This window comes from Aulonocara stuartgranti (assembly GCF_965226115.1).
Source record: "Aulonocara stuartgranti genome assembly, chromosome: 6".
Classification (NCBI taxonomy): Eukaryota; Metazoa; Chordata; class Actinopteri; order Cichliformes; family Cichlidae; genus Aulonocara; species Aulonocara stuartgranti.
The window spans coordinates 27,686,941-27,697,968 of record NC_138944.1 but is presented as its reverse complement, the minus strand read 5'-3'; the positions used below and the strand labels follow the sequence as shown (position 1 = coordinate 27,697,968).

Genomic DNA, 11,028 nt, shown 5'->3' with positions numbered 1-11,028 from the left:
TTTTTAAGTGCTTTGGAGTTTGTACATGTTTTGGAGTTTTTAAGTGCTTTGGAGTTTGTACATGTTTTGGAGTTTTTACATGTTTTGGAGTTTTTAAGTGCTTCGCAGTTTGTACATGCTATGGAGTTTTTATGTGTTTTGGATTTTTTCGTGTTTTGAAGATTTTAAGTGCTTAGCAGTTTGTACGTACTTTGTCTCTAGAGGCCATTGTAAATACACTTTTATTTATTCACTCCACATAAAATGTAATAAATAAATCATATAATACGAAAACCAACTATTTACATTTCAACTTTTAACTATTTAAATTTTCAGCCTTTTCTTTTTAAACAAATTCAAGTGAAACAACACAAAACACTGCAAACCACAACACAATTAAATATAAATTAAAATATGAAACCAAAAAGAAGGTGCACATTCTCTGTCATATAGGCCTGCATGCAACCGACACATCACTATAGCACAGGAACAGAGCGGAGGAAAAGAGAGAGAAAGAGACAAGGTAACGACAAGATGGACACAGCAGCTATCAAAGAGTTGGTTGGTAAAAAGAAACATTTGGAGATTACTATTTTAGTGCTGTCAGCGTGACGTTAACGCCATAACTGCATTAATGCGGCAAATCTCTGTTAACGAGTTACCGTGTGGGCCTGTGTGACGGCACACAGTAGTGATGTGTCGGTCGCAAATGGCTCTTATGCTGGGCTTACACTGTGCGATTTTTGGCCCATTTTGAGCCGATTTTTGAGTCGTGCGACCGTTTTGGGGATTGGCCTGAAGGATATAAAAAAAAAACAACAGCAATAGAATAATATTAAACACAAAGTGAACCCGTCTTCCTTCATTAAATAGGTTCTTTTAGATGTTAAGGAGGAATTGACTTAACCAGGCTGGCGGAGAATGAAGACAACCGGACACCTGCTGCAGATGGGGAATCAGTGAACTTTTATTGAGACAGAGACAACCTCTCAACACAGCTCACATCAGGAGATTCCTAATATTTGCTGTGAGGATGGGTATATATTCTCTAAAACTTACAGGAGGGGGTTGTGAGGAAAGTGCTGCATTAGCAGAAAAAACAACTCCATAAAAGGAAATCGGCCTTGGGTGTTCTAGTCTCTTCGCTTGCAGATATCTTGCACCTGCAGGATGAGGCGATCGCTTCTTATCGCTCTCAAGGCCAAAGTCGTGAGCACATTTTTATTACACAGTTGCACAGTAACTTTAAAGCTGAACAATATTTAAAGCTGAATACTGTTTGATCAGATTATATTTTCTTCAAATCCCCCTTTTGACCCATCTTAAATGGGTCAACACACAAAAATAAGTAACATTCAAAGGAACACAGAGACGTGTCGAAGCCTGGCTCGAAAAACTCCTCGGGTCTTATCATTTGTCTTTATCTGTCATTGCAGATGAGGAGAAAAGAGTCCAGGCACCACCCTGCCCAGGGGTCGGCTGCAAGCAGTCTCGGTTCCCGACGAAAGCAGTAACAGCTGTCCTGCACACAAGGGTACAACGAGTTAGTGCAACCAGGGTAGTGACACAAAATTAACAGTTCCTGTAACTCAGCAACCAAAAAACATAAGTAATGATAAAAATGTGGAGAGTACAGAGTATACTATAATAATGAGAGATACAAACGTGAAAATGTGAAAGAATAAATCAACCGTAAAATAAACTCAGAACGGTAACTGCTAAGGACATTCAAAAGTGAACATGGTAAAACGTGAGGAAGGGGTGTGGAAAAAAACAATTTATATCCAGTGGTGGGAGTACACATTCGCTCAGGCTTAAGTCCGGAGACCCTGAGAACATCGCTTAACCCTCACAACCCGACCAGACACAGTTCAACCAGATATATCCTTCAAGAGGAAGTGGGTGAGGGAAACAATTAATAACAAGCCTAATACAACACACCACAGAGAAACAACCATTCTAGAAGCATTTAAACAAGAGAAAGACGATAATGTTCGTCACCCTCACGATCAGAGTTTTCATCATCCGTTGGCGAGGAGGTGGGAAGTTGACCAGCTAATAAAGGCATCTGCCGGGCGAGATCCTTATCCTCAGGAGTGAGAGCTGTAACAATCAGTCTCTGGAAGAGGGATCGAATGCATGGAATACAACAGCAACCGCAGGTGACTAGGACAGCAACAAAAACTGAGATGGAAACTAGGACGGAAGCTACAAGGGCCTTATATTTGCCAAACATGTTAAGCCAAGAGTCCCACATGGCAGTATCAACGCCCGAGTGTTCCTTCATTTTAACAGTAAGAGCTGTGAGACCAGTAATAGCTTTAGTGAGGGAACCATCAGGAGCTGTGTTATTGGGGATATAGGTACAGCACTCCTGACCAAAAAGGCTGCAGACTCCGCCTCTTTCTGCGAGGAGAAAATCCGTTGCGACCCTGTTTTGGAAAGCCATTAGGGAAGTGGCAGATAACTGTGCATGCACAGCTTCAAAACCATCTCGAGTGTAATTAGCCAACAGTTGCACATTAAAGTGAATGTAGTTAATTCTGTCTACATTCGCATTTATTTCAACCATCCAAAGTATCGAGGCCCATCCTGCTTTAACCTGGTCTCGCAGTTTATATTCATCGGGGACCCCACGGGGTATACCTACAGCATCAATATAGGTTGGATTATGAGCTGAACCTGGGATTAGAGAACGTTTAGAGCGGCGTTCAGAGGAGGATGGGAGGCCAACTTCGTGTACTTCTATAGAGAGATCTACTGGAGTGACTGAAACAGGTAAAATAAGAGTTATGAGAGCGCAAAGACCTGACGCATCCCGAGGGAAACCATCATATAGCTTGTTATTGCCACACCACCACCACAAATCAGCCCTAGCCGTAGGTCGGAAGTTTGGTTTCATAACCGTCATCTCAGTGCACCAAGAAGAGTTCAAGCTACCTAGTTTTACTGCATTGCCAGTCAGGTTAATACAAGTGAAATTGTTCACAGCTACATCTGAAGAAAAGAAAGGTGGTTTATTAGAGACCGAGCGTTGAGTTTTAGGAAAGTGGTTTTCCAGATATGAGCAATGACCTCGTTTTGTATTGTTCATAAGATGCAGGAGGCATGCACTATTGACTGGCGCCGGTACAACTCTTAAAGTGGGGCGTGCTCCCATACAAACTATGCAGTCGGAAGCCGTCTTGTCAGCAGCTTGTTCAGCTAGTAGTAACCAGTTGTTTGTTGCTCCAGAAATACCGGTTAGAATTTGGAAGAGGTCATCTTTAGACATTTTATTTGTGTCTACAATGCGTATTCGGCCGTTTCTCCCCCCGTTTGTATATGTCACCGGAGGGCCATTAAAGGTGGGGTTATCATCTTTAACTACAGAGCTTGGAGCTGCACCAACGCTAGGGCATATTTCCATTTGCCAATACAGGGCGGTGCGATCAGTCCAAGGGGCAAGTATAAATTGTTGACAGGAGGTCAAGGCCAGATCTTTTAGGGTAAAAATTAAGCCTGAAAGATCCGGTTTTTTTGCTATTCTGAGCATATTTTGGTTTCTCCAGTGCAAAGCCTGACCCCTAGAGTGCTTGGACCAATCGAGGTCCGTTTCTGACACTAAACTGGACCACTTCCACTGATGCCAACCTCCCAGGGTTATATACCACACTGAGGAGGAGAGATGTACTGCAAGGTTAAAAAGATCCCCCCCTTGGTCTTTGGTGACGGGAGTGACTGGGAAGCTAGCGAAATCTATTTCGACTACCCAACTTTTATTGTTGGGGACACAGAGAGTAATCATTCTAGTCGTACTTGGGGTGCAGGAGGTAACCGCGTGTCGTTTCTTTCTAAATGGATCGGGCGTGGGCAAAACTGGAGAGGAAGTGGTGGGCAAGACCCTAGGGGCTACATTTGTCAGATTGGGACTGTCAGAAGGGGGCGAAGCTTTTGAACTTGAAGGTGTCAGAAGTGTCGGGGGCCCTTCACAGATCAGGATTATGCCAATGGGAATGAGACCCAGGGCCAGGAAGCAAACAAAGACGCAACATCTTTGCCTGCCTGTCATTTCAGGGGGAAAGGGCCAAGACATGTTTACTTAGCTTGTATGTCGTCTAATAGAGGATGATGGGGCACAGAAAGGTGGTCCAGTTCCCCCCACCTCGCCAAGGGCGTGTTCTAGGAGTTAAAGAGCAACAAAAAGTATCAGTGACACAACTTTAAATGAGCTTTCAGCGGTTAAAACTATTGCAATGTAAAATGTAAATCTTAAAAACTCAAGCCAATATAAAAGCAAAGTCATAAAAGATGTTAAAAATAGAAAAATAAAAATGTTTAGTTCAGTATGAAGAACACCCCCTTTTGTAACCAGCCGGCTTGTAGGTTGAGCTTTGGCTCCCTCAAGTGGTTGGTGATGCTGTTGCAGCTCCTTCTGACAGGTCCTTCTGCACCTCTCTCAAGGTTCTTCCTGGTTCGGTGGCAGCAGCGCACTGTGTGTAATGAAACCAGGTGTCACCTTTCCCTTCGAGCCTGACAGCGTGGGAGGTCCGCTCTGTTATGCGGTAAGGGCCTGTCCAGCGAGGCTCAGCCCACTTTCTCTTTGTGACTTTCAGGAGGACGTAGTCCGTTCCAGGTGTAGCCTCCTCTTTCAGCTCTTGCTGGTTTCTTTCAGCGACCTGTGAGGAATACTGGGCAACAAAACTGCGGAGCATGTTATAATATGTCCTCGGATCGAGGTCTGAATCAGCTTCATCCGACATTAACAGGCGAGAGGAGGGGCCAGGAAAAGGCCTGCCATGCTCCAACTCAAATGGAGTGTAACCAGAGGTTTGATTTACTGAGCATCTTATGGACATTAATGCAAGAGGCAATGCCTTAACCCAATCTAATTTGGTCTGTGCACAGATTTTAGCCAATTTAGTTTTTAGAGTTTGATTCATCCTTTCCACTTTCCCTTGAGATTGGGGGTGGTAAACTGAGCCAAACCTATGTTTCAAACCTAATGCGGCTTCAACCCTCTGCAGATCGTGGTTCCTGAAATGTGAACCATTGTCCGACCTTATGACCTCGGGAAACCCATGCTGTGGTATATAATGATTAATCAGACACTTCACCACAGTTCTACTGTTTTCACTTGCTGTCGGCCAGGCTTCTGGCCAACCTGAAAATGCATCCACAGCCACCAGCAGGTACCTGTAACTACCTACTCTGTCCACCATGTCTGTGTAATCAATGATTATTTCTTTCCCTGGGCAAAGTGGGATGGGGAAGTACCCTGCTATTGGCTTGAAGGCGGGCTTGATTCCAAATTGGTTGCACTCCTTACAGGTTTTAACCATGTATTTTGTCATGTCTTTTAGATAAGGGTGCCACCAGGCGGCTAAGTTCCTCATCATTTGTGCAGGTCCCACATGCCCCACTCCATGTGCCTCTTCCATTGCTGTCTGTCTGACCCCTGGCGGTAGAATGGGCCTTCCATCTGGGCCACGCCAGACATCTGTGTTTGTGGCCCCTCTTGTTACCCATAATGATTTTTCCTGGGGGCTGGCTTTGTCCTGTAACTCTCTGATTGTGGCTAGGCCTAGTTGTATGGGTGGTCTTTCTGGAGGGGGTGTGGCTTCCGGGTCCATTACCATAATCAGGGAGGGTAAGTAACCAGCTGTCTGCTTCGCTACTAAGTCGGCCTGTTTGTTACCTAATGCCACTAAATCCAATCCGGCACTGTGACCTTTGCATTTTACCACTGCCACCTTAACAGGTAACAACAGTGCTTCCGCTAATTCCCTCATTTCTATCTCATGTTTAATAGGCTTTCCGCTGGCTGTCAAAAAACCAGCTCTTAGCCACTGCTTGAGCTCCACATGCACTGCTCCCACAGCATAAGCTGAATCACTGTATATATTCACTTTCTGTCCCTTTCCCATCCTTAAGGCTTCAATCACCGCTCTCAGTTCAGCTCTCTGTGCAGACTGTTGTCCTGTCAACTGCTCTGCCTTCACTGTTTTCCATCTCATGTCTGTCTGTTCCACTATTGCCCATGCAGCCTTCAACATTCCACTTTCAGTTCTGAAACAACATCCATCTGTGAACCAATCTTTTTCTGCATCCATTAGAGGTTCTGCCTGCAAATCTGGCCTGATTTTCTCCTGTACCTGCACAACCTCTTCACACATATGTGGTTCCCCTGATCCCATGTGATCAGCCATGTTTATGCCTTCATGTGAGTAGGTGATGTGTGGTGCTTCCAAAATGGTACTGAGGCGTCTCTGCCTGAGTGAAGTGAGTGTGAAGGCCTGTGAGGAGACGTAGGCCACCACACTGTGTGATGTCAAAATTTTTAGTGGGTGGTTCATCACTATGTGTGCTGTTTTCTGAATGATTTTTGCAAGTCCAGAAACGTGTTGTGTGCACGGTGGGTGGCGTTTTTCAGTGTTGTCAAGCATTACGCTTACATATGTCAACACTTTTCTCTCTCCCCCTTTTTTCTGGAACAGGATACCATTGATATGGGTTCCAGTTCCAGAAACATCAAGATGAAAAGGCAAAGCATAATCTGGCACAGCAAGGTCAGAGGCGACAGAAAGCTGTTGTTTTAACTTTATAAACGCTTGTTCTGTTTCTGTAGTCCATGAGAGGGGAGCAGAGAGGTTTCTCATGCCTTGTTCATTTACCAAAGCGCGCAAAGGGGAAGTAAGGCCAACATAGTCTGGGACATAGGTCCTGCTGTAACCAGTCAGGCCCAAAAATGACAACATGTCTTTTACAGTTAAAGGTTTTGGATGGTGCAAAATGGAGTTCCTGTGTTCTGGGGACAAGGAAATACCGGACTGTGAGACCATGCGGCCTAGAAAAGAAACCTGTTTTCTTGCAATCTGTAGTTTGTTTTTGCTCACTTTAAAACCTGTGTTGGCCAGGTGTTGAAGTACCACTCTGGTGGCCTCCAAACAGATGTCAGCCGTGGGGGCAGACAGCAAAAGGTCATCCACATATTGTATTAACATACAGTCAGATGGTAGTGGGCTGGTTTGTAAAAGTTCTTTCAAACACTGATTAAACAGTCCTGGGGAGAGGGCAAATCCCTGTGGTAAGCGAGTGTAACGCCATTGTCGGCCTCTAAATGTAAATGAGAAAATGTCACGCAGTGACTCACGAAGTGGGAGGCAGAAAAAGGCATTAGCCAAGTCAATGCAGGTGAACCAGGCATGAGATGGTGGGAGGTTGGTCAAGGCAACATAAGGATTAGGCACAGGCAAAGTAGGAGTGCCAAGTAAGGCATTAATCCTTCTCAAATCATGTGCCATTCTGAACTTCCCCGTGCCTTTTTTCTCAACGGGTAGGATGGGCGTGTTCCACTTAGAGCAGGAGGGCTCCAAGACACCGGCAGTGACCAAACCAGAAATTGTTTCTGCAATCCCAGCCTCAGCCTCCGGTCTGTGTGGGTACTGAGGCTGCCACAAAGGGGTAGCAGATGACAGTTGAAAAGAGACTGGCTCCACATCAACTAAACCTACATCTGTGGGTCCAAGGGACCACAAACAATCTGGAAGAGAGTCGAGTAAAGGCGCAGCATCACAGTGGTCTGTGTGTTCTCTTCCATGTGACCCGCTGACCACTCCATGTTGCAGTGTTGAGGAATTAAAGCAATCATTTAAAATTTGGTATGTCTTGGTAGATGGAGAAAACAAAACCTGTGGGAGTTTTGTAGGTGTCCAGTCAGTGGCCGCAAGGGAACGTTTAACCATTCCACCCAGCTCCTTAGCCTGGTGTCCAGGATGTAAGGCCAGTGACACATGGGGAGCTGCCTCATCAGACATCATGTACCACTGTAATTGATCTGTTGTAAAAGTAACCGCTGCTGCCACTCCCTCCGGTGCCGCAAAAATGCACGACATGTTCAAAGACCAAGCCCGCCCCTCACACTGCTTTTGGAACATGTGCTGGCACCAGGTGGTGTCATGCCTGTCATAAAACAGTGTAACATGAGGTGGGTCAGGGGGGTGTATTGTTAAGGTCACTGAGTTCATCATCAGTATCCTCAGTTTCTTCCCCGCCTGGTGGGGTAGCAGTGTCAGCAAAAACGTGGGCTAAACTCATCTGTGTTTCCGGATCCTGACGGCCCACCAAAGACATGGTAACTGTGACATTTGGTGAAGTGCCAGGCTCAGTTTTTGCAGTAGCGGTCAGATCTCCTTTAACAGCGACAGGAGTGCTGGCAAAGGTGTTGGACCGGGAAAGAGGGGCTGACGCAACACGATTATTCACCTGGACCACTGACCTATGTTCATTTAAGCAGCTGCGTAATGCTGCTTCTAGATCAGTTAATTGTTGTTCAGTGGGTTCCTGTCTGTTCATTCGAACCGCAAATGGTGCGCTCGCAAATGGGTCAGTTAGGCCCTCAGATCCGGTTCCAAAACAATGGGACATAGAAGAGGGGGCTCTACTACTAGCTGAGGATGTCGCCGACAGAGAGGAGCTTCCTGGGCAAAAATGCTTGGTATCTATGGGAGTTGGAGCTACGGGCGGTTCTTCTCCAATAGTCATTATTCCACCAGAGATATTAAGTACCGGATATATGCCTGCTGAGGGAGGAGTTGAGGCAGAATAGGGAGGTGGCTGAGACCTATTTTTCTTCATGTGTGGTTTTGCAGTTTCCCATAAACACACCCAGTGATTAAATTTAGCTTTGCGGCCTGCGTGCTTATCTGCTTCCTTTCTGTGTCTCACCCCGCTTATCACACCTGCACCTGCTGCTGCTGAGTTGGCTTCTTCCTCTTTCTCTTTTGCCTGCATAGCCTTATTCTGCCAAATTATTCCCCAGTTACCACTACTCCCCTCGTCCTTTCCCTTTTCTTTCATTAACCTTTCAGCTGTTTTCCTCAATGACTCTTTCTGCTTTTTTGCTTCTTTAGGCTGGTGTGTGGAGTTGATGACTGTCTCAACACATGTTAATTGTTCTCCCAATGTGCTAAGAATAACACCGGGACCCCAACCATCATCATTAGTTTCTCGATCTAATTCTCCATCCATTTTACTGTCAATGGAGGAGTGTTCTTTTATTGATTTTAAAGGAGAATTTGGGCCAGCTGGGTTTCTGCCTCTGTTAGGCACTAACAGCTGGGGCGCTGCTTTAAAGGTGAGTCAGCACTGAAATATCCCTTCAGGTGTTACCAAGCTTCTACCAAACCGGGGTCTGGCGGGTAGCCTTGCCTAGAGCTTCCTGATAGGGGTGCTAGTTGGTTGTCACCTTGTTCACACGTCTCATTCACACTTCATACATTACCTGCAGTCACTCATTACCCTCCTTATGTATGTAATAAATGTGTAAAAAAAAAAAAATTCTATGTGTGGTGTATTATTTTAACCAAAAGAGGAACCTAGTTCCTTTAATTGTGTAATCTGTGAACAACGGAGAACCAAACTGTCCTGCCCAGTGTTCCACAGCAAGCATTCAGCGTGTATTTATGTGTGTCCAATATCAAACAGAACATCAAAACATTTAAAACACTAAAATCATCGGGGTTTTAAGAAGAGATCCGTTTTCTCCTATTGATCAAAGGGACCCCTCCTTTGGACTCCAACCAGTACTTCTCCTTTTTAAGTTTTAGAGGATCTTTTCTAATAAAGTCCTCTGGGCCTTCCTAACCCTTCTGTAGTTTAGAGAATATTACTAAAAAATATTCTCAAGGCCTTTAACCTTTTAATTTGTTTAGAAAGGCGTTACTAATAAACCCTTTCAAGGTCCCAGACCTGCACTGAGGTATATATCCGACACCGGAGAGCAACCCGTCGGCTGCAACCGTGGTCAGACCTCAGTTCACTCTTATCTTTATTCACTTATTCACTTATTTCTTATTCACTTATCTCTTATTCACTTGTCTGATTCTCAACAAGCCTTAAGTAAGCCAGACAATTTTGGTTATGAATTACTAGGAGTTTGGACACTAAGTATTTTTATAATGTTCAATATAGCAGAAATAAAAGGTCTGCTTACCTTGTTTTTGTGTGCACACAGCTTTTGTCCAAACTCCGTTCACTCAGACCACGGCCGAAATCCTCCCATCCGTTCCAGTTGACCTGGAGCGGATCCTGTTCGTGACGCCAATTGAAGGATATAAAAAAAAAACAACAGCAATAGAATAATATTAAACACAAAGTGAACCCGTCTTCCTTCATTAAATAGGTTCTTTTAGATGTTAAGGAGGAATTGACTTAACCAGGCTGGCGGAGAATGAAGACAACCGGACACCTGCTGCAGATGGGGAATCAGTGAACTTTTATTGAGACAGAGACAACCTCTCAACACAGCTCACATCAGGAGATTCCTAATATTTGCTGTGAGGATGGGTATATATTCTCTAAAACTTACAGGAGGGGGTTGTGAGGAAAGTGCTGCATTAGCAGAAAAAACAACTCCATAAAAGGAAATCGGCCTTGGGTGTTCTAGTCTCTTCGCTTGCAGATATCTTGCACCTGCAGGATGAGGCGATCGCTTCTTATCGCTCTCAAGGCCAAAGTCGTGAGCACATTTTTATTACACAGTTGCACAGTAACTTTAAAGCTGAACAATATTTAAAGCTGAATACTGTTTGATCAGATTATATTTTCTTCAGGCCCGATTTTGGCCTTCATCGTGCATCGTATAGTATACGTGGGGTAACGAGACGCGATTAACACCTCACGACCAGCTCCCGATCATCAATCGCTTGGTCGTGAGGGTGTCACCGCAGTTTGTCACACTGCGCACGCGCAAACACAAATGTCAGCGAAAAAGACGGCGTAGCACGGCAGTGCAGCGTGTGATCTGGACACAAGCGATGGAGGAACAAATTGTAGAACTTTGGAAAGCTCATCCGAGCCTTTTCGATGTGGCCTCACAAAATTATCACAACCACAACAACCGTGAAAATAGTTGGAACTACACTGCTCAATCACAGCTGCCTGATCAATGTTTTTCATTAGCAATTTAGCAAAGTTGATGGTGGTGTGCGTGTCTGTGTGAGTGAAAGACAGAGAGGGAGAGCGAGCGACAGAATTTCTGTTATAACCTTCATTTTATGTACGCACAGT

General features: G+C 44.9%; 2 long non-coding RNA genes across 2 annotated transcripts; one reads left to right on the top strand and one right to left on the bottom strand.

The window, feature by feature from the left end:
- The first annotated feature begins 779 nt into the window (after nt 1-779).
- On the top strand, nt 780-3,950 carry LOC309708347. The gene is made up of 2 exons (XR_014277247.1): nt 780-2,018; nt 3,327-3,950. It is a non-coding gene; the product is annotated as an uncharacterized lncRNA (long non-coding RNA).
- Nucleotides 3,951-9,802: 5,852 nt separating this feature from the next.
- LOC309708346 lies at nt 9,803-10,566 on the bottom strand. The gene is made up of 2 exons (XR_014277246.1): nt 10,176-10,566; nt 9,803-10,047 (listed from the first exon to the last, which is right to left on the bottom strand). It is a non-coding gene; the product is annotated as an uncharacterized lncRNA (long non-coding RNA).
- Nucleotides 10,567-11,028: the final 462 nt, after the last annotated feature.